Source organism: Elephantulus edwardii, unplaced genomic scaffold (assembly GCF_000299155.1).
Source record: "Elephantulus edwardii isolate Elephantulus edwardi_28Jun2011 unplaced genomic scaffold, EleEdw1.0 scaffold00006, whole genome shotgun sequence".
In the NCBI taxonomy this organism is placed as follows: domain Eukaryota; kingdom Metazoa; phylum Chordata; class Mammalia; order Macroscelidea; family Macroscelididae; genus Elephantulus; species Elephantulus edwardii.
In genome coordinates, this window is record NW_006399756.1 from 11,923,403 (window position 1) to 11,945,611 (window position 22,209).

Here is a 22,209-nt window from a genome sequence, read left to right on the forward strand (position 1 = left end):
GCTTGAGCTTGAACTTCAACCAGAAGAATAAAAAAGAAAAATACCCATCTTGGAAGAAATACAGCCAGAATGCTCTTTAGAAGCAAGAATTGTTTAAGGATAAATGATTTTTAGAGTATCTAACTTTCTAACAGAATAATGGGATGGGAGAAGAGAGACTCCATTGTAGAACAGGGCCACCAAGGGAGGTAGTATCTCTCCAATGTCTGAAGGCTATTGAATGAGAATTCTGTAGGCCCCAACCCTGTCTCTAGAATAGTACCATTTCTGATAGAATCCCTAGTAGGAAAATGAAGACTCTTGGACCTCTCTTCCCCATATAGTTCCATCCCAAATCAAAGTCCATGCAAACACCTTCTTGCCATGAAACTAAATTCCGAGTGGAGGTTGTATGTAAGTACACATGACTGCTGGGCCCAAGCCAAACCTGGATTTCTAGCCTCAAGGAAATTTAGAAAGACCAGAGCTTGAACTTTGCGGCTTCTGTGCAGGGATGCATGCTGAATTAATTCCATATTTGAATTTCCCATAATGCCTTAAATAGAAAACTTGCTTGATAAGTGTTTGACCAAATGGAGTGTGAGTGTGTGTGAGAGAGAGAATGTGGCTTCTTAGGTCTGGGAAAGAGCACTGTCAAAATGGAACATGTGTGTGTTGTGTGTGACCTAACAGGAAGCACTTCACTGAAGATGGTCAACTGACCCTAATTCATGGCGAGTGAGTTGTTGTTATATGCTGTTGATTTGACAATAACTCATAGCAACACTGTGAACCTTGAACCTTGTCCTATCCAGAACCAATCTCACTCTCGGACACAGCTGACTTGGTTGACACAATACTGTGTCAGTCCATCTCATCCCAGGTCTCCCTCTCCTACACTGACCTTCTATCCTTCCAAGCATGATGTTCTTCTCCAAGTACTGATTCCTCCTCGCAACATGCCCAAAGTCTGTGAGTTGGAGCTTCAAAATTTTTCCCTCTGAAGGAGCAACCTGGAGGTTCCAGGACAGAACTGTTTGTTCTTTTGACAGACCATGGTAGGTTCAATACTTAAATGTAGTATTCATGATATTGTTTGATCATTTCCACACTCTGTTGAATCACTTTCAGGGATGCAAATAAACATGGATCACTTCCAGTCAGCTTATTAGAGTCAGTTTATTCGGGCCTCGCTCAGTAGCCACTCACAGGGGAAAGGGGGAACGCTGAAGATGAAGGGAATACTGAAGGGGGGACCAATGCCGAATTCATCTGTCAGTTTTTGTATTGGACAAGTGTCTTTGCATATTGCAGTGGTTAGAGAGTAATTCTATGTAAGTAAGTAACCCATTTGAGCATCCCTCTTTTTGTCCAGTTATGGGAGTGCACTAAAGGGGCTTGAAGGCCGCTACTGAATTGAAGAGTCCATCATCATACTCTGAGATTTTTAAATTGTAAAGTTGGGATATGGAGAAAAAAAAAGAAATGAAGATAGTCTCACTTTTGATTTATTGATGCCCATCAACTTCCCCAAAAGGCCCAAAGAGATTAATAATCTTCATATATTTTCAGATCATATATGACATCCCTATGTCTCTTTCCCTAAGGGAAAGTAGCTTTAAAAAAAAAACCCAAAAAACCAAACAAACCCAATGAACAACTTGTTTGTGCTTAGGAAAAGCAGAATTTCTGTCACTGCTCTTACCTATTGCAAAAGCATTCTACTTTGGGGGTTTGGGATACTTTGTGCCTTTTGCCTTTAAGCTGGATAAAATATGTAAAGACATAAGATTTAGGGGACATGGTGCAACATGTGCCCTGAATGATCCCACGGTAGGAATTTAATTTTGCTTCTAGTTATTGGGCCTAGAGATAGGATTATATCTCTCAGGCAAAGAAAGTCATTAATCAAGAAAGGGACCTCTTAATCCTTCTCTCAATTTTAATAAGACACTGTAAAATGCCTTTCACTGGTGAATGACAAGTATCAGTGAAGTGTGGTTAACATGCTTTGGGGACGAGTTGGCCGTTGTGCTGTGTCCCTAGGTATTAACCAGCCTAATACTGCCTGACTCTCTCACAGGGGAGAAATTGCCCAAGATGGTTTTCTGGTTTTTATAATTGCAGGCCAACAAGTGAGCATTCGAGCACGGTGCCAGGGCCTGGACAAGGACATATGTGATCGTTTCTTAGAAATCAGCTCACATATGCTAGAGTTGACCCTACACAGAATCCCTAGGGAATGCATTATGTCCCAGAACAGCACTTCTCTGTCAGCATACGTGTGTGTCCTTCCTCTGACGAAGTTAGAATTTTACATCTGGTCGCTGTGGAATGATGGAAGACGACTGGGAATCTCTCCTTGCTCCCATCTTCTTTCTTTCCTTCCCACCCTCCTTCTTACCATGTACTGGGAGTTGTGCTATCCTCAAGGGCCGTTCTAGGCCCAGGCCTGTCAGTAAGAAGTCCTAGGAGGAGGATGAGTATGTTGCACTGGCCAGTTATTGTGCACAACACGCAACCTCAAGACCTCTGTGGACACATTTATAGTTACTTAAATAGTCGATTAGGAGGTGGCCAGAGGCTGCCTGATCAGACTGAGTGCAGCCGCAGCAATGTCCTCCCCCTGAGCCTTGAGTCTGTGGTATCCGCAATCCAGCCTGGAATGTCTCTGGATTTACTTACATGTGTGGTTATATTTTGTCTTATGCTGAGTTCTTCAGAGGAGCAAACCCGTTGACTTTTATATGCACTTGTGAGTTTTGATTATATATATAATCATATGTTGTTGTTGTTGATTGCCATTGAGTTGAGCATGACTCACAGTGACCCTATGAACAAAAGGCCTGAAGCCCCTCTACAACTATCGTCATTTATCAAAGTTCATAGAGTTTCTAGAGGCATGATGTTTAGGAAGTCGATGCCACTCCTGCTTCCAATATATTTCTATTTCTATATATATATATCTGTGTTTATGTGTATATGTATATATGCGTATATATAAGTATATATGCATGTGAATATGTATATATATGTGTATATATGTATATGTATTATGTATATATGTATATATGCATATATGCATGCGTATATGTGTATATGTATATGTATATACACATGTGTATACATATGTGTATATATGTGTATGTGTATATCTGCATGCATATATGTGTATATGTATGTGTGTATATGTGTATATGTATGTGTGTGTGCATAGTTGTTATATGCTGTGCACAAGTGTATGTGTGCGTGTGTGTGTGTCCATTTAGCCTCAGTGAAAACAGTGGCTCTACTTTCTGTTTTTCTGTTTTGTTTGGTGAGCAAGGCCCTGCCTGGTGAGGACAGGTGGATTCTGATGTGCCATCAGAGGGTTTCTTGATGAAGAAGGGACCAGAACCTTGGCTGCACGCCTTCTGACAAGCTCTGTCACCTGTGCTTGCGTCTCTCTCCTGTCCTCTCCTTGGGCACCTGGCTAATTGAAATTGGTAGCGAGTCTGTTGTTCAGCCTCTCTGCTCTGGGGCTTGGGGGCCACAGATCCGTCATTAAATTAACTGTGAGGCTTTCTGTTCAGGCTGGGCGGCAGTGACGCAGGGGACGGGGGTGGGGGGGGACCAGGGACCCTGAGCGCCTGGAGATGGGTAATTCAGTCAGGGGCTGCTGCCTCTCAGCCTGGCTGGCCAGACACACCACGCACCCTCCTGGCAGCCAGACCAGTTTCAGAATGGAATAATTAAATTGGGAGCGAGCTGTCTGAACTGATTTCTCCCCTTCATCCTCGGCCAGTTCTGCAAATGCTCTGCCCAGCATTGTCTTCATAAGCGGTGGAGACAGACTGGACAGGCCTCAAGCAGCGGCTCCCAGTTGCCTTCTCTGCGTCCTCATCTATCAGCTCTGCTCATATCCTCTGCTGCCTTCACTCCCACCTCCCCCATCCTCGTTTTGGGCCACCCTTTTCCTGGTGTCCCCACCTTCAATCTACGGGTTCTACACCCTGATTGCACATCTAGCCACACAGCTGAGCAGGACACTACTCCAGGTGGCACCATCCACTTGGGGCTCCTATGTAAATGGTGCCCCCTAGAGTTGTTCGGGGGAGTGCATTCTGCAGGCCAGTGGGAAAGGATGGTCCACCTGTCTTTGTCCACACGTGGGTGTGAAGTGAGGGAGGAAGGGCTTCTCCTTCCACGGAATGAACATGCCCCATGTCCTCACTCACCTCCATCAGATCCATGGGCTGCCGCCTCTCTTCTTAAGGTCTTTGCCAGGTCAGAGGAGGAGGGAAGGAGAGGGTGGAGTCTGGATGAGTAAATTACTCATGCAGCTTTTGCAGACCAATCAAATGTCTTTTTCTTCAGCAGGGGTGGGAAACCAGGCTTAGAGGGACAGAGGGCTCAAGCGGAGGGTGGTGGGTCTTTGTTCCTTGTGAGTCTCTGGTTATGTGGCTCTTGGGCCCAAGCACTCAACCTCCCTAGCATGTTGTTGTCAGCTGCCTCCAAGTCACCTCTTGACTTACAGCAGCCTGGTGCACTGCAGACTACAATGCTGCGTACATCTGTGCCGTCCATGAAGGGGCTGTGGCAAAGACACACACTGACTGGTTTTTAGCCAGCCTTTCTTTCTAGAGCATCTTGGTCGGAAGGCTCTGCTGAAACTTGCTCGACATCCCAGCGTTGCCCTGGGTATGGAAGGCAGTGGTAAAGGAGAGAGAAGACAAAGGCCTGGAGACTGTCAGCCAGGAGCCTCTGCTGTGGTGGGCGTGGTTGCCGGCCCACAGCTTGGGTGCATGATAAATACTCCAGTACCTCTTTAAATCTTCAAAACGAAATTATTTTCTATTTAATTTTTTTTAAGTCATGTTTTTCCCATACTGGAGAAAACGAAAAAACTCCTCTCCCAATTTTTGGAATTAATGTAGATATGAGGTAATTTGTGGGACACACATGTCCCAAGGGCTCTCTGGTGTTGAAGTTAATGGTATGAGGACCTTTTCTTCAAATTCACATAGTTACACAGCCCCATACCACATGGTAGCATGCCCACTAAATCCCACAGGCAGAAAATATTGGTGGCTACTAAAAGTTCTATAGGTTATAAAAAAGGTTAAAACGATAGTCTGACTTCAAGCCCACCTTCATGCTGGCTGGTGAGGACCCTTGTCCTGACTGAAGAGCCTTCCTCTGGCCCAGGGATACGTGTAGGTCTTTTTTTCTTTTTTAAAAAAAATTAATTTTTATGAAAGTTTACAGAGGCAGTCATTCATTGTTTCACTTTTCTCCCAGCCTCATGTAGGTCTTTGACATCTTGTATTGAACCTTTGGGAAATTTGATCTTGCCTTCGTCAGCTCATGGGTTTCCTCATGTTCACTTTCCCCAGAGGGCCTGCACCCCTTCTAAGACTCTGTGCCTCCACCCAGAACCAACAGCCCCTGCTTTTCTCCTGGGCCTAGGGACACTCACTACCTTCCAAGGATTCTCATGACTCTCTTCTCACCTCCTTGGTCATGAGTATCAGCCCTCAATGATCTGACCTTCATAGAAGCAACAGCCTGCCTGCCTCTAAACACAAGGAAGACGAAACTTCATCTCACATACTTTGGGCTTGTTGTTAGTCCTTGGAGAAAGACTTCATGTCTGGAAAGGGGGAGAGTCAGCATGAGAGGAAGACCCTAAGTGAGATGGGTTGATTGACACAGTGAGTGTAACAATAGGCTCGAACATATCAGAGATGGTGAGGTCGCAAGATAGGGTCAAAGGGTCACCATGAGTCGTAGTCAACTTGAGGGCACCTAACAAGATTTTAGGCCCGACTTCAGGGTACATAGACTTCCTTTAAGCCAAGGGGATGGTACCCAGGTTGCGCGCTGCATTCTAGAGGGCAAGGGCCAAGGAAAACTGAAGCAGGAACAAAAAGCTAATTAATATGACAGTGACTGACCTTGTCACCAGGTTTTAGCCATTTGGCTACTCTTGTCCTCCAGTAGATTCTGACTCACAGTGTCCCCAAGTGTGAAGAGCAGAACTGCCCACAAGTTTCAAGGCTGTGACCTTTCAGAAAGCAGATCCCTAGGCCTGTCTCCTGGGGTGTTCTGGGTTGGTCCAAACCTCCAATCTTTCTGTTAGTTGTCCAGGGCTTACCCGTTAATTACTTGGGCATATGATAGGAGTTTCATAAATTCTTATCAGTTGATTGATAATGCAGCTAAAAAGAGATCTGCCGATGTTTACAGAAAAGGAGAGTCTCAGATTGTTTTTGTCTTGGTGACTTGAGTGGGTTAGAAGTGCTATTTACAGAGATTGAATTAGTTTCTGCCCAGAACAGTCTTGGAGCCTGTGGTTGGTTAAAAGGTTTATAATTAAGTTAATATTGCACTGTCGTTTTAGATTGCCAAACTGGGAGAACTCTACCCCTTCTGCCTTCAAGTCCACAGCTATGTGACAGGCAACACTGATTTACAAAGGCCGGCGTGAAAGAATTCATCAGGCAATGCGCCCAACGCCTCTGACTGCGACTCCTAAGTCATTTAGTAGCTAATTACAGACTCCATAATGTGAAAATGCAGTGAGGCCCTTTAAGAATGGAGGCACATTCTAGAAACTCAGATCTGTCCTTCCCTCAGTTTCCACTGACTGCAATTGGAATCTTTTGCCAAGTGGAAGACCCGGAAAGAGAACCACTGTTTACATAACAACCCTGCTCCCCTTAATGACAGTTTTCTCCCCTTAAGTGCAGCAGAGTATGGAAATATTGCCATGTTCATTGGTGCAATTTTCCTACTGTGATTTCCCCCCCTCTGTTGAAAGCCCCTGGAGAATCCATTTCTCTACCTGCTTATTTGCTGCTGTCAAAAGATAGCAAAATTCATAAAAAACTCAACTGCCAATTGCCAACAAATATGCAATTATTTCGGGCTGGTGTTTTAAGCAAAAAGGGATTTTTTTTTTAAGTGGCTTCTATTTTCTGAGCAGAGGTGGGAGGGGTGCGGAGGATGTTTTTGCTTCTGATGGTTGCCGTTTCCTGAGAGTTTTACAGGGAACACCTGTTCTAATACCCGAAGGGAATTTTGGGAGCAGGCTCTGAATCAAGTGCTGGGGTTCTGTGCCCTTGGATGCATCCCTTGGAGATGGGGTGGGGTGCAGAGTCATTTCTTCTCCAGCCTCACAAAGCCCATCACTCCAGGATGTTACGCTAAAATGCTGGGCCATGAAAGATGGAAAGGTCGGGAGGAGAAAGGAAAGGAAAATAGATGGGTTTGCACTATGATAATACAGGAGAGATTCAGCAAGGAAATACGTGGTAATGCTCTAGAAAGAGAAACAATTGACGAGCTGTCACAAGTAATTGATGACAGAGGTCCTGGTGGATGTGGCCACAATAACATAAAAAGTCCATGCAGAAAGTACACACCCCACACTCTCCTGACATCTTGCCGGTCTTCCCTTGGCAGGAATCTTTGCAGGATCAAATGAGAAAGACTATTTGCTCAAAGGCAATATCCCCCACGCTAGGCTTGCAAAAGCAGAGCGACTGGTCTCCTGGGGAGCCTTCACTTGACTTTCATCTCGATACTGAATCTAAGCCTCACATTTCATGATAAATGCACGTAGCCCTTCGCCCACGGAATAGCCACAACTGTGCCTCCCAGGACATCCTGGAAGAGCTAGGAGTAGACTCTGATTGCTTGAAATTTGCTATTTATTCAACATCCTCTAAAACCTCACCGTGGTTTGAGTAGTGCTTTGTGGCATGTTTTCTTGCTTTGCTGTCTTGCCCCAGTTAAGAACACCATAGTGAATGGAATTGAATTTCTGAAGGAAGGAGGTTCCCTGTGGTTCCACAAGGCCTAGAGGGCAATGCTCACAGCAGCAGGTGGAAGCTGCAGGGATCCTACAATCAACTCACTCAGGGAAGAACTTCCTCTCAGAACAGAAATGCTGGCTGGCTTGAGAAGTGAGGAGTTAAGTGCGTAGGGGAAGCTGTTGCTGGAGCTCAAAGAACATTTTTTTTTATGTAGGTAAGTTTACAAATATTAGCAGAATGCTATGTATTCAACAGAGTTTGAACCATTCTTCAGAGGTTAGACTTTCTTTTTAAAAAATTATTATTCATTTTAATGACAACTTACAGAGATTTTGGATTTCCATTCATTCATTGTTGCACTTTTCTCCCTGACCACCCCTTCCATCCAGTTCAAGAGGTTAGACTTCTTAAAGCACTCCTCTTCTTATCTGTTTCATAAATGAACTGGAACTTCTTTATTTCTTTAAATTTTGTTTTATTATTTTTGTGTGTACCGTCAAATCGTATCTGACTGGTACAGGAGGAGATTGCCCCTCCTTCTCCAACAGACAATCTGGTGCATTCCAACTGCGTACCTCTGGAATTGTAGTGCAGCTTCTTGCCACTAGGCCACCAGAGCTCCCTTAAGCTTTTGAAACATCTTTCTTTCTTTTTTTAAAAACGTCTTTATTTCTTAAGCAGTTGGTGTCTTACAATGAAGAAAGGCGCAGCAAATCCGGACCCAAAGTAAACAGCATGGTTAGCAACTGCCACTTGTTTTCCACTGAAAAAGGCACATTCTTCCCTGAGCCCTCCTCATAGTGGAGTGGCTTCTACGGACCACAGAGGTGGTAAACCTTCGGATGCTCTGTCCGAACAGGGCGTTGTCAGAGGCTCTGCGAAACACGCAGAGATTAAGGGCGGAAGAAATGGCTTCAAAGAATTTTCAGAAGATCTCTTACTGACTGTCATCACTGACTCAGAGAACCTTTCAATTTGGTGGCCCTTTGATGACCAGCTCTATCCGCTCATCCACTTTGCTGCAGGAAGATCTGCTTTTTAGTCATCAGCACCTGAATGCATTTTTGTGGCATTTTTGCCACAAACCACTTTACTTGTTGTCCACGCTGTCCAGGCTGACTTAGGAGGCACCATTCTGAGTATTGAATGTCATTGTTGATTTAGAAATAGAAGCTTCAGAATATTGAGGTTGTTGTATTTAGATTTTATCATGTTTGCTCCTTATCATAATAATCCAGTCTTTAGAAAAATATAAAAATCCAGTGTTAGAGTTCTCACTAGCCAAAGAACGCGAGAATTGAATGTCTGGCTTCTTAAGGCCTAAATCTGAGAGTATATCTATACTCTTGACTCTTACAGGGAATGCCAGTCTGAGGGTAGAAGAGTGAGGTGGGGTTGCCAGGGTATTTATGGCCCATAGGCCTGAATCAGGCCCTTGTTCAAGGACCTGAGAAAAAACGTGAATCAAACACTGAAAGTCACAGATAGCCTCAGGGGCCTCCCGGTTACAATGTCCTATGTGGATGCCTTTGAACTGCGGTGTTAGCAAAGAATACCAGCTATCTCAAAGACTGTGAAAAGAACAAACAAGTCTGTTTTGGAGGAAGTGCACCCAGGTTGCGCCTTAAGGGGCTGGATGGTGGAAAGTCCATCTCACATACCTTGAGCCTGTGGTCTGGAGGGGCCAATCCTCAGAAAAAGGTATCATACTGGGAACTGTGGAAGGTCAGAGGAAGAAGACCTTAACACGATGGACTGACATAGTAATTGAAATAATAGGCTTGAGTATGAGAGGGCACGGTTGGGATCTGCTGTTCATAGGGCTGCTATTAGTCAGAGTTGATTTGACAGCTTATAACATCACCATTCAGGTCACAACCTTTCTACCTCCTCCCTGTGGTCTCCCAAGTAGGCCTCCTCCACTTCTAGGGCACCGGAATGAGAGGACACAGTCAGGGTTCTTATCAGAACAGTGTGACTATTCAAATCATGCCACCATCACCATTCTGACCATGACTGCAGGACGGTTTACTGACCTGGAGAGTAGCCACAGACTTTAATGTGGAGGTCAGATGGTGAGGGTCCCTTCGGTGGGTCCCTGGGTGTCATTCCTGGAGGTCAGCCTAGAACAACTCTTTTAGTCTTTCCTGCAAGGTACCAAATATCCTGTATTTTTTTAAAATTTATTTTATTATTTTGTGTATGGTGTGTACCGTCAAATTGGATCTGACTGTTTCAGGAGAAGATTGCCTCTCCTTCTCCAGCAGAGGATCTGGTGGATTTGAACCACGTACTTCTAGGATTGCAGTGCAGCGTCTTGCCAGTAGGCCACCAGAGCTCCCTCAATTTCCTGTATTAAACTCCTTTCTTTTAAAGTGCTCTTGATTTTCCATTCCCTCACCGGTTTAGCTCCTGACTTTTTTCTGACACTTAGAATTTACTCTGCTGAATGCAGCAGGCAAGTCAGAGGTGTGAAGAGAGGGCAATCTTCAGCCGGTGGGGGATGAGATTGAGTGGGCCAGGATGCAGGTCTCTGTCTCAGTGGTACAATTGTGAAGGCACACATTGCTCAGAATTAGGGTCCCAGTGAGACTGAACCTCGCTTACTTACAGAAGACATCCTCTCTCTGTTACGCACTTACTCGATTTTCCTCTCTGTCTCGTCTCGCTTACTCACTTGCAATTTGAGGGGAACTCAAGTGAAGGCAATTACTGTAGGGCTTTCTCATTCTTATACTTCAAATCTAACTAAAAGAAGACATAGACAGAGATAGACACAGGCAAAGGTACTTTTTAAAAAAGTAATTTTAATGAAAGTTTACAGAGACTTAGGATTTCTAGTCATCCACTGTTGCACTTTTCTCCTTGCCCAAACTCCCCCCCCCCGCCCCCGATTCACTGTTCTCCTTGAAAAGTAAAAGAAAAACTCTTTCATTGTTATGCAATCCCTCCCCCCAAGTTCACTCCACTATGCAGCCTTCGCTCTGGACTCCTGACATGACAATAATACCCAATCATATACCCCTTTAAAACAGTTCTCTCCCTCATTTGTTTCAATGCAGTATACATCATTCCTCCTCTCCTTCTCTGTCTTCCTGTAACCCTGATTTCAGTCCCGGTTTACAACAATTACCCTATTTGTCCTTTTGTGACTGAGATACTTTTAAACTATGTCAAACTTACGTTAGGCAGCTACGTCCTCATGCTCACGGCTTCTTAGAATGATTGGGTTCCTACACAATACAATCTAAGGTCGTCCATGCATCCATCCATGGGACAAGCATGTATCACACCTCTGCATTGTGTCAGGGGTTGAGGAGAGAGAAATTGATGAGGTAGATTTCCTGCCTACAGATCACACACACTGTGAGAAAATCCTTTGGTAAATATGGTTCTGCCATGTTCAAGGTCACTCTGATTCTTGTACATGACACAGATGACACTGAAACCCTTGGCCAATGGGAGCTGGGAGCTGGTGGGGAAGTGCCCAGGCCTCGGTCCAGGTGGTACAATTTTGAGACACTAATGCCAACTAGTGGTCTAATCATATAAGCAGATGGATCCTAACATTTCCGTCTATGCTGAAAAATGCTCTCGACACTTAAATCGTGTGTGTCTGCATTTTATTAAGATGCTCTGCAGTAATCACCACTTCTAAGGAACTCGTGGAACTTCTGTGGTTGAGAGGCTGCTCTGGACTTAGGCATCATTAAATGTAGCCATTTTGGCATATGCCTGTGACAGGGAAAAACAATCACCAGTGTCTCTATGGAAAATCCTGCCGAGATTGCCTTCACTTGCTAATAAAGTTTCATGATTATTCTAACAGGGTTAAGCTTTTCTCTTTCTGCTCCCACTTGCCTGGCTGAGGTAACCTCTGTGGATATCTGGGAGGATGGTGGGGCTTTCATGATAGCTGAGGCCTAGATGCAATTTGTTATTGGAAAGATGGGAGGAAGGGAGTTGTCTGCAAAGATAATAGCTGGGAGATTGTCAGTCCGTTCTCCCCGCGTCAGGTCTTGGAGGCAGCCTGTGGGCTAGTTTCATCAGGCCACCCTGCTCCCCTCTCAGCTGTCTGCACTGGGAGGAGGTGCTTGGTTGACACAGGTGCCAGCTGAGATCCTGGTAGTATGGGCCTGTGTGGGAGACATGGGAGGGGGAAATGATGGGGGAAGCAGACCAGGGCTCATCCCAGAGTGCTTGCTGCTGGGTCCTTGGTGAACTTGGACATGGACTTGGTTGACATTGGCATCAGGGGGCAGGAGATTAGCCCCCAGTTCTGATCATGGTTCTGTACTTCCTGGTTTCGAGTTTAGAGTTTAGAGTCAGGTGAAGTCAGGGTTCAGTCAGTAGTTGTTTTGGGCTGAAAAGTGGAGAGACAGAAGATGATGTCACCTACACGCCTTTGCAGGAAAAATCTGGCAAAATGAGTGTCATTGTGTCTCTCTTTATAGGCTGAAAACAACCAATTTCTGTGTGGCCATAGAAAGGCAGCTGAGTCAAGCTCTATGCACAGAGGACGTGGCTCTTTCTGCCTGGAAGGTGGCGAATGTCACACAGTTTTCCATTCACACTTTCAAGGCTGTTTCATTTTCCTCCTCAGCTCTGCTACCTGCTTCCTTGCTCCTCCTTTCCATTTGTCGCTCAGATTGCCCTTGGCAGGTTCTCAAGGTTATATCACTGCAGAAAGGGGGGCCCTGCCTGCTTACAGTGACAAAGGGGAGCAGCTGAGAAGTTATGGAAGGGAGCGCAGCAGTGGAATGAGGAGGAGGAGTCCATCCAATTTGAAGTATTTCTCAAAACCATCCTTTTTCAAATTGTTCCTTCATTATTACCCAGTAGGAACTGCGCTACCAACCCAAGGGTGTGCGATTTGAAGCCACCAGCTGCTCAGAGAAGGATGGACAATCTCCTCCCCTGAAATTTACTACCTAGGGTGGGGGGTCCTGGGAGGGGGCTGGAGGATCAGCTGTAGGTTGGCTCCCACTCAACTCAACCTCACCCGGCAACAATATGCCACCAGGGTTGAAGGAATGCTCCCCACACTCTTCTTTCAAGTAATCCTCCCTCTTTGCCCCAATTCCTCACCTCGGGCCAACCACTGTCCTGATTTCTAGGTTTAGTCTTGCCTGTTGAACTTCACCTGAGTGGGATCTTACAGGGCAGACCCCCTGCATCTGCAGTGTATGGGAGATGCTCTTACTCGGCCTCAAGCTTCCTTTCTGACTGCCATCTGTCCGACTTGTAATTAATTCAGACTTCACCGAGGGCAGAACCGTGTGGCCTGTTCGACCAGCTCTCCTCAGATTCCTAAAGGTCAAGCCCGTATGTGACGCGTCCTCTATCTGTCACCATGAGGAGTGATTCTGCATCTCTGACCCACCCTGATTGACACACAGCGTGCAAAGGCCAGTGAACTCCCTCCACCTTGAAAATCTCTCTTCTCATGTCGTGCTCCACATGCACCCTCTCAGTCCCTCAACTTCTATTCCCAAGGGTAGAGCTAAGTAAGGTTAGAGCTTTTCAAAGGGTAACAGGCACCTGAATCACCCAAGGACCTTGGTGATCCGACCCAGCAGATGGATTCTGACCTGTGGACCTGGGGGGCCCAGATGTCTGCTCATCTTGGCAGTTCTTGGGTGAGGTGCTGCGGCTTCACAGGCCAGAGGGAGCAACACACGCTCCCCTCCCCTAACGGCTATTTCCCTCTTGTGGTGACTTCTGCGAGTCATTCCCACGGCAGGGACTGCCCACATGGCACTCAAGTTCTCCAGTGCCGTAGCTGCGGTCAGGCTTCGCTAGATTACCTCCTGTGTGTCACCTTGCCTTATCTCCTTTATGAGCGTCCACAAGGTGCAGGGGTTAAGTGTTCGGCGCTGACAGAGGGTTGTTTGAATCCTCCACAGCCCATGCACAGGAGAACGAGGGAGACATCGACAGCCTTGAAACTCTATGAAATCGTTCTACTCTGTCCCATCTGGGGAGCTCTGGTGGCCTAGTGCTAAGAAGCTGTGCTGCAATCCTGAAGGCACAAGGTTCAGGTTCACCAGCTGCAATTTACTTCTTCCAAAAACCCACTGGAGTGTTAGCTATGAGTTGGTTTTGACTCAACAGCACACAACAACAACTGTCCCGTATGGTTGCTTTGAGTTGAAATTAACTCAGTGGTAACAGATTCCTCCTCCCTATGCCCCGTTTTTATTTGAGATAAACCCAGACAACAGCTCAGGGGATCTGAGGCTGTGATGCCGGCAGCTTCCTCATTATTTTGTCTGCTTCTTCGATATCTCCTCTAAATAAACTCGCTCAATATATTTCATTTTCACTAACTAAGCCCAAGGCACTTCCCTCCTAAGAGAAAATATACTTTAATTTTGAGCAACGGTCTCCCACCGCATGCCAATGTCTCAGAGGATTTCTTCTATCTATAAGACAATCCGAGTAGTATCCTCATCTAGGAGGCCATCTTTTTAACCCAAATCAGCAAGTTACTCAATCCCTGTGGCTCCTTTCCCTCATGTGTAAAATGGAGATTAAATTTCTACATGGCCAAGCTGTGAGCTCTAACCGGAGGGAGCTATGGTGGCCTGGTATGGAAGGACTAGGAGCTCTGATGATGCAAAGATCATGCCACTCTGGCGGTCTCGATCCACTGAATGGATCATAATAATTGGAGATACTATTGAGAAGAATGGGAAGTCCACTTACTTGTACTTATGTGAATTTGTGCATAAACCAAGAAGCAGCAGTTCAAGCAGAACAAAGGGATAGATACTAAATGATTTTAAAGCAGGAAAGGTTTCTCCATACCTATTCACTCAGCAGATAATTAAAGAAGCCGGACTCTATGGAGAAGAATGTGGCCTCAGAATTGGGAGATTCGTCAGCAACCTGCTTTATGCTGATGACACAAGTTTGCTTGCAGAAAGTGAGGAAAACCTGAAGTATACTTACTCAAGAAGATCCAGGATTGCAGTTCTTATTGTGGATTACACTTCAAGACAATAAAAATTCTTACAGCTGGACCAGTAGGTAAACATCATGACAGATGGAGAGGAAACAGTGAGGTTGTTAAGGATTTCATTTTACTTGAATCCACACTCAACGCCTGCAGAAACAGCAGTTGGGAGATCAACTCATGAAGGGGAAAAAAGAAATCAAAAGACAGTTTATTGGGCAAATCTTCTTCCAAGGACTACTCTATCCCAAAGCACCAGGGTGTCAGTAGAAAGACTAAGGTGTGCCCAATCCAAGCTGTGATTTTATCAAGTTCTTCATCTATATGTAAAAGTTATATAATGAACAAGAAATTTTAAGGAAGAATTGATGCCTTTGAACTGTGGTGATGGCAGAAAGTATTGAATATACCGTGAATTGCCAAGAGAATGAACGGATATGTCTTGGAAGGAGTGAAGCTAGCCAGAGTGCTCCAGGGAGGTAAGGATGGTGAAACTTCAACACAGTTACTTTGGTTATCAGGAGAGCTCAGTTCTTGGAAGAGGTGGAGGATCAGAGGAGAGGAAGACCCTCGATGAGCTGGTTAGATACGGTAACTGCAATGTTGAGCAGAAGCACCATGGCGATTCTGAGGATGGAGAGGAATAGGTGTTGCTAGGAACTGAGAGGCCTTGATGACGTCTACCAACAACATGCCTTCAAAAATATCTTTAGTTGTTATTGTTGCTGTTATGTACCATCAAGCCGCTTGCAACTCATAGCAGCCCTATCTATGTACAAGAGCCCTAAACCCTGCTCTATCCTGTGCCAACCTCGTTTTCTCCGACACACCTATCCTTGTTAACCCAATCACTAAATAGATTCATCTCATCGAGGGTCTTTCTCTCCTGTTCTGTCCCTTCACCCTCCCAAACACGATGTCCCTCTCCAAGGACTGGTCCCTCCCTGCAACATTTTCAAAGTATGTCAGATGAAGCTTCAGAATCCTTGCCTCCAAGGAGCATTCTGGCATCACCTTCTCCAGGACAAAGCTGTTTGTTCTCCTAGTAGCCTATGGTTTATTCAACACTCTTCTCGAGCACTGCAGCTCAAAGGCATCAATTAATTCTCTTTCTATCATCTCAAGTCACTGTCCAGCTCTCTGCAATTGTGAAGACTATAGCCTGGATCAAGAGCACCTTAGTCTCCAGCCTGATGTTGTTGCTCTTCAATACTCTGGAGAGGTCCCTGACAGCTGACTTTCCCAAGGCAATTCATCTCTTGATTTCCTGGCTCCTGGTACCAAGAGTGTTGACTGTATTTTAAAAGCCTTTTTCATCTTTCTCTCATCTTCTCTGTGCTCTTATTTTTATCTGACTGGGAGTTTTAAAATCTTTCTGTCAGCAACTTGGAGACCCTGGTTGAAAGCCAGTTCTCCTCAGTAAAGGGTTAGTGGAGAGATGTCTGGATGGCGCAGACTCAGTCACCAATTCAGCAGGCAGCATGGTGTACACATTGTTAGAGGAACTCTCTCTGATCTCTCTGACCTATATAGTCTCTCGCTTAAGCAGATTGACATAAATTGTAGCCACAGGGAGTTGTCAGTGGTAGACTTTTTCCTAAGCCACTGTTCCAGCCTCCAGTTTGAATTAGAGATCCTGGGTCTCATTGGCTATTTGTAGATGTCAGGACTCCAGGGCACTGAAATCCTGGCCACCTTTTCTTTCAGACTTACAGTTGAACAGGCCTCAAGCTTTAACCCACTTACCATTTTATTTTCTTGGCTTCTGGTACGTGGAAATATGTATTCTACTTTTAATGAGGATATGTCCTTTTAGTTTTCTCCTTTTATATTTCATCTATTAATTGCTTTATGTTTAGAGAGATGAGGCTGAATCGAGGTACTTAAATGACATCTTGTCTGAAATATTTTTTAAAAAGTGAAGTTATGAGTCGCCAGAGGGATGTTGTTAGGCACTGTCAATCCACTATGAGTCATAGCTACCCTATGAACGTGAATCATGCCCGATCCTGCGACAATGTCATGGTATCTGTCATGCTCAAGTCCACTGTTGCACACAGCGTCAGTCCGTTTTGTTGGGGGTCTAGCTCCCTTTCACCACATGGTGTCTTTTTCCAAGGAATGACTCCCTCACCCCCTGACAACATGCCCAAAGTTTGTGAGATGAGATGAAGTTTCACCATCCTTGCCTCTAAAGAGCACCCTGGCTGCACTTACAAAAGACAGATCTGTTTGTTCACTTGGCAGCTCATAGGGTATTCAGTACTCTTCTCCAACACCACAGTTCAAAGGCATCAGTTCTTCTTCAGGCTTCCTTATTTGTCCTTGACAGCAGACTTCTTGATTGCTGCTACCACGGCTATTGATTGTGGATCCAAGTAAAATGAAATCAATCTTTTGTCCATCTGTCATGATGTTGCCTATTGGCCCGGTGGTGAAGATTTTTATTTTCTTGATGTTGAGATGTAACCCATATTGAAGGCTATAGTCTTTGATCTTCTGCAGTAAGTGTTTCAAGTCTTTTTCACTTTCTTCCAGTTAGGTTGTTGATGAGTCTTCCTCCAATCCTGACGGCACATTCTTCTTCGTCTAATCTCGCTTCTTCAATGATTTGCTCAGTATACAGATTGAGGATGTATAGAGAAATGATACACACCCTGATACACACACTCTTCCCTGATGTAAAATCATGCAGTGTCCCACTGTTCTACTTAAAATGCTGCTTCTTGGTTTATGTAGAGGTTTCAACAAGAGCACAATTATTTGTTCTTTATTGTGGATACATGGTTGAAAAACACAAGCAGAGCAAACCTATGTTCTGTTTTAGCTACATATTCCAGAAAGATGTAGGGAAATGATAAATGGACCACTCTAAAGTCAAACTCCATTAGTCAATTCTGACCCCCACTTATCCTCTTCTGGTTGCCAAGGCTGTAACTGGTAATGGGAGGAGACTATCTTTCTCCAGAAGAGCTCTGGGGGATTTGAACAGCCTTAGACATGGGCCTTTGGGTTAACATCACACCTCACTGTGGACTATACCACCAGAACTCCCTAAATGGACCACTGACTGGGGACTGAGAAATCGTGGATCTTGCTTCTTGTTGTACCCTACCTGTTACCTCACTGCGTGACTCTGAACAAGTGACTTTATTTCTCTGGGTCTCATTGTCTTTCCTTGGCAAGTGATGATGATGGACTCCTTCTCCTCCCATCATCTTGTCAGCTCTGGGTCTCTGGTCATCTCAGAAGGCTTGTTAGAACTATTCTCTGTTTCGGTTGAAAGGACTGTTGAGAATACTTGCTCAGCTCAAGCGAATGGTAAATGTGTCAGCTCCTCTAATGAAACGAGTACATTTTTTGCTCTAAATGTCATGGATGTTTATTATCAGATTAAACTACAGCAAGCCTAATTTTAGTTCTTCCAATTCAAGTGGAGCACTGAAGATTAAATGTTAGGCATAATTAAAGATGCAGATGTAGTTATATTGAATTATAAACCTCATTAAGTGTAACGTCCCAGGAAGGCCCTGGAGACGAGCTACAAAGGACTTCCAGCCACAGTGCTATATGGTTATTAAAATATTCTAAAGTAAATCTCACTCCCAAAATATTATGAATTGGGTGGAGGGATTTTGTAAAATAACACTGTTGGAGTTGGTTCCATGGTCTTTTCCCAGCTCCGTTTGCAAATAGTTGGGAAGGGATCTGGACAGAAGACCTCGAAGAGTTCCTCGCCCCCTCTTCCTGCCTGTTGCAGTGTGGTTTCTAGGCTCCTGGGTCAGCAGAAAGGACAACCTCGAGGTCAGGCAGATTCCATCCTGGGAGTTGGCAGTAGGTAGTCCAGGAACTGGAAAAGGAGAGTGATTTTCTGGGACCGGAAGGTCAGATTTTATAGCTCATGAGATGGTGTCGTGATGAGCCATCAAGTTGGAATCGACTCCTAGCTGATCCTTCAGCAGATTTTTGTTTTTAATATGTATGCTGTCTCCACTTTATTTTAATCTTGTGTTTGTTACTTGCAATAGTATCAGCTGCAACTCACAGTTACCTGTCGTGTAACAGAAAGAAATTATTCCTGTTTTATGCTGTCTTCATGATCATTGGTACAATTCAGCTCATTCTCAAAACCATTGAGTCTGTTCTCTAACTCATGACATGTAAGCAATATGTAGCAAAGAGGTTAGGTATGTAGCCTCTGAATCTTGACAGCCTGTATTCCATGCCTGAATCTTCTACCACTCAGCTCTGTGGTCTTTTTTATGTTATTTAATTTTTCCATTTTATTATTATTAATTTCAATGAATATTTACGGAGATTGTGGATTTCCATTCATTCATTGTTGCACTTTTCAGTGACAGTAAATTGTAGGGAGGAGGTGGCCCATCTTTCTTGTGCAGAGCAGCTGGTGGATGAGATAGAAAAAGAGAGAGAAAGTGACAGCTTTCCTTGGTGATATCTTCCTTTTTTCCTCTTTAAAGCTAATTAAAAAAGAAAAGGTAATACATACTTATTTTATAAACACATGCAATACAGAATTCTATTAACCAAAACCAAAACCTATGGCTGGAAAGTTAATGCCAATGTCCGTGAGAGATGTATGTCAGGGTAAAACTGTGCTCCACAGCATTTTCAGAGGTTGGTTTTTAAGAATTCAATCATGGAGACTTTCTTCAGAGATGCCTCTCAGAAGGAGGACTCCAATTGGCAGCCTTTTAGTTAGTATCCGGGCACGTTAACTGTCTAGACTATGCAGGGCCTTCCAGGGAGCTCTGGTGGCCTAGTGGTAAGGAGCCTCACTGCCATCCCAAAGGCACGTCGTTCAAATCCACCAGCTGCTCCACGGGAGAAGGGTGGGCAGTCTCCTCTCTTGTGGTTCAACCAGCATTTAGTTTGCTAACATTTTCTTTAGTTTATTATAATTTTTAATTAATTTTAATGAAAGTTTACAGAAACTTTGGATTCCCATTCATTCATTATTGCACTTTTCTCCCTGCCCAACTTCCCCCACCCCCAGTTCGCTCTTCTCTTTGAAAAGTAAAAGAAAAATTCTTTCACTGTTATACAATCCCTCCCTCCAAGTCCACTCCACTGTGAATCCTGTCATGACAATAATACCCAATCATATATTCCTTTTAAACAGTTCCCTCCCTCATCTGTTAAAATGTTTTTAATCAAGTATTTGTAATTTGTTTTTGTTTTATAGTGTTACTCTAACAGAAACATCACGAATGGATGGCTCTAACCAACAGGCATTGACCTTTGCGCACTGTGGGAGGTTAGGATTCCGAATCCAGGCCACTGGCCCCCGGGAAAGGCTTTCTGTCTCTCTGGGATCTTGGGGAAGCTTGCCTCTTTGGGCCTTCTGTTCCTTGGCTTTATGTTGATTTCATGTGATGTAGCATCTTTCTTGTTTGTTTGCTCAACTTACCGTTTTACACCAAAAAGGAGATTGATTTAACAAACAAAAAGCAAACAGGGAGCTCTGGGGCTTGTTGTTAGGTGCTGTCGAGTCGAGTAAACTCACGGCCCTCTAAACAGCCAATGTGAAATTTGCCCTAACTGGTACCATCTTCTCTATCTCTGAGACACTAGAACCCATTTCTGAAGTCACAGTGTCAATTTATCTCATTGAAGGTCTTCTTCTCCCTTGCTGACCCTCCAGCTTCACAAGCATGATGTCCCTTTCCAAGGAACAGCCTCCCCTAGCTACATGTCCAAAGTATGAAAGACAAAGCTTCTTCATACGTGCCTCCAAGAAGGACTCTGGCCTTACCCTTTCCAGGACGTATCTGTTTGTTCTTCTGGCAGTCCATGGGATGTTCAGTACTCTTCTCCAGCACAACTCAAAGGCATAAATTCTCTCATCCTTGTTCATTGTCTAGCTCTCTGGTGCATAGCAGGTGATTGAGAAGACTATGGCTTGGATCAAGCGCACCTTAGTCCTCAAACTGACATTCTTGCTCTTTGTATTTTGGAGAGGTTCCTGACAACAGATTTGCTCAGTACATCTCCTGGTTTACTGACTGCTACTGGTCCAAGGGTGTTGACTGTTCATCCAAGCGGGATGAAATAATTAACAGCTTCACTCTTTTCTCCATCTGTCATAATGTTGACTGTTGGTTCTGTGGTATGGGTCTTTGTCTTCTTGATGTTGAGATGTAATGCATACCGAAGGCTGTAGTCATGGGTCTAGTGGTAAAGAATTGCACTGCCAACTCAAAGACATGTGGTTCAAATCTACCAGCTACTCCTCAAGAGAAAGAGGGACTGTCTCTTCCTGTGTGACTTCTTGTTGTTGATTGCCTTTGAGTCGAGCATGACTCATAGTGCAAAGGGCTTGAAGCCTTTCAATAACTATCAAAATTTATCAAAGTTCATGGAGTTTCCAGAGGCATGTTGTTTAGGTAGTGGATACCACTCCTACTGCCTCTGCAAACCTGCTGGAGGGTCAGCTATGGGTCAGTTCCAACTGATGGTACACAATTATTTTTTCTAATAACATAATATAGACTGCTAGGAGAACAAACAGGTTTGTCCTGGAGAGGGTGAAGCCGGAGTGCTCCTTGGAGTCAAGGATTCTGAAGCTTTGTCTGACATACTTTGGGCATGTTGCAAGGAGGGACTCATCCTTGGAAAAGGACAACATGTCTGGGACAGTGAAGTGACGGCACAGGAGAGGAAGACCTTCGATGAGATGGATCGAATCTGTGAGTGGGGTGGTGGGAATGAGTGTGTCAGAGATGGTAAGGTTGGCACAGGATAGAGTGACGTTTAGGGCTCTTGTATATAGGGTCACTATGAGTCACAAGTGACTCATTGGCACATAACACCACCACCACCAGCAGCAGCAGCACCACCACCAAGGAAATCGGATTTCTTCAAGTTCCTCATCTGTCATCTGGAATTCATGGTAGTGCTGAGCCCTTCATTATCTGTGAGGTCTTTAGATGAGTTCAGCTTAGTAAAGTAACTGGCCTGTGACGAGTGCTCCATTAGTGCTTGCCACTTTCTTCAACATCATCTGGGTCTGCTGGGCTAGCCTTGGCTTTGGACATGGTATGCGGTGTGTGGGCAGACACTTGACCCTGGATCATACACTTTCCTGCCTTTGGAGCCAGGCCAGTGCTGCTGGAGAGAGGGAGAAGGCGGGCACCGTGGGCGACGTGGCCCAGTGGCTTCAGTGAGGACCCTGCTGCCTGGTGCATCTTCAGGCACATCTGATCTGGGTACTTCCATCTCCGTACTGGCTCAGCTTTGATGTGGGAAATGAAAGGCCGGGCTGCTCCGTCCCCTGCTGCCGTGTTCTGCAGCAAGGGTGAGACTTCCTGATCCTCCTGGCTTGCATGTGCTTCATTTCCCGGTAATTAAACAAGTGGAGATCAAAGCTGACAAGTCTCTCCATCTCTCAGCACAGTAGATGAAAGGTAAATATTTCCAGTACAAATCCACCCCCTCCCCAATTAAACGTGA